Source organism: Anarrhichthys ocellatus, unplaced genomic scaffold (genome assembly GCF_004355925.1).
Source record: "Anarrhichthys ocellatus isolate YVR2014 unplaced genomic scaffold, GSC_Weel_1.0 scaffold1637, whole genome shotgun sequence".
NCBI classification, from domain to species: Eukaryota; Metazoa; Chordata; class Actinopteri; order Perciformes; family Anarhichadidae; genus Anarrhichthys; species Anarrhichthys ocellatus.
In genome coordinates this window covers 627-2523 of record NW_022281611.1, presented here as the reverse complement: position 1 = coordinate 2523, position 1897 = coordinate 627, and the positions used below count along the sequence as shown (strand labels likewise).

At 36.1% G+C, this 1897-nt stretch overlaps 1 long non-coding RNA gene across 1 annotated transcript in view; it reads left to right on the top strand.

The window, feature by feature from the left end:
* The window catches only part of LOC116377753 (uncharacterized), an 8976-nt gene extending 7332 nt beyond the window's left edge, over positions 1 to 1644 (top strand). Inside the window, exon 4 of the long non-coding RNA XR_004212240.1 lies at positions 1109 to 1644. This is a non-coding gene — a long non-coding RNA (uncharacterized LOC116377753). The remainder of the gene's footprint in view (positions 1 to 1108) is intronic.
* The last annotated feature ends 253 nt before the right edge of the window (positions 1645 to 1897 follow it).

Here is a 1897-nt window from a genome sequence, read left to right as displayed (position 1 = left end):
TAATATACAATATCTATCTAAATGTATCAATATCTATCTAACAATGTCAACAATGTAATATATAATACCTATCTTATAATATCTGCAGTATCTATCCATCTCTGTGTTAATCAGACTTGGGACTGATAATCAACTTTTCAAAGATGTTTTAAATATATTTGCTATATTAATAATGTAACATTTAACTTACCTAAAAATGATTTTCATACAGTAGTTGAATGCTCTTGGATCATGTTTTTTTCCCATTTGCATTTCAACTCGATCCTTGTTTCTCAGTAACGTTTCATATAACGGATGAAGGTAAAGTTCTCAGACTTCCTGAACTCTCACGGCAGATTTTATAAACTAACGAATGCTTCTGAATATTTGAGAGCTTTAAGGCTACCAAATTAAACGTACCTGTTGTAGGGTTGAACATGCTCTTTTAGCCGTTGTGTGTAACAGTAATCTTTCAATTACACCTCAAGCTAAGAATACCACATCGTTATTTGATAATCATTTAGTTAATAGCTCAGCGCTGAGCAACAGATAGTCTGGAAGTTTAACTTTAACCTTAGCTAATGTTAGCTTAGCTGTGTGTGTGTGTGTGTGTGTGTGTGTGTGTGTGTGTGTGTGTGTGTGTGTGTGTGTGTGTGTGTGTTTTAAATCTCAATAACTAATATAGTGCACATGTGCCAGGGCTGTTAACGTATATTCTAAATTTAAAAATAGTTTAAAAAGAGTAGTGAGTAGTACATGCTGTCTTCTGACTGTTGTACTTTTTAAGTTTTATTTTGTCACATGTACTGTAAATAACATACAGTAGAGTCAGCAGCAAGTAGGAAACTCTCCCTTCAGCCAGCCGCCACCTTATTCAGGTTTTGGTATTGAAATGAGGAGATAACTCCTCATTTCAAACTTCACCAGTCAGACGCTTCTCGTCCATTGCGGCGCTTTCAAAGCGAGTGAGAAAAATAAATGGAAACCGGGGCGTCCGACAAAAGTTCAGCTCAGTCCTAACGGCGCGCTGCGTTAGGACACGGTGCCATGGACATAAAGTACAATTTTGATTTGTCATGGTTTAGCCAGATCTCACAGCCCTAGTTTGTGCACCTATTGTCTCCTCCAGCAACTACAAACTCACCAGTGATGATGCGATGGCTGACACCGACATGAGATGGACACACATGCAGGGCTGCTCTCCTCCACCTAAAGTCAAGCAAAGTGCAAATAATAATAAAGGAAAAATTCAAGGATTCAAGGATTCAGTTATTTCCCCTCCAGAACGTCCCACCTCTGTGGTGTTAATATTAACCGTCTGATTAACTTACAGTGAGCTAACCAGCTCCGCTAAATGCTAACAGCATTTACAACATTAATATTACTGCTCGTAGTGATTCTGATACTTTACACATCAGGCATTTTTAGTGCAGAGAGTTTGGACATTGGACACAATGTGTAATGAATTTAAAAATGTTATGCATGAATCTAACTTAGCTAACTAAACAAGCTAAAGCTAGCAAGCTCAAACATATCTTAGCCAGGCGCTAGCTAGCTCTTACTGGTAACATTAGCTAGCAGCAGCTAACTAAGTCTTCCATATAAACATTCAAACTGAAAACTTTTAACAGTTTAAAAGCAACAATAAAACGTTTAGAGTTATAAAAAAAAATGATAAATTACCTTTTTAAATTGTTTAATGTTCACTCCATGACAGCACCAGTTCAGCACATGAACAGCTTTAACCGAAGCGTTTGTTTCTTCACAAGACTTCCTGTACAGTGAATATATTCAATATTATTTTACTTAAGTAAAAATAATAAAAAAAGTACTTTAAATATTGGACCAAAGAGAGTTTTAGGATCATATTATTATCTGTAACAGGAGGATTGTGATTTTTAGTTTATTTGACAAGTGC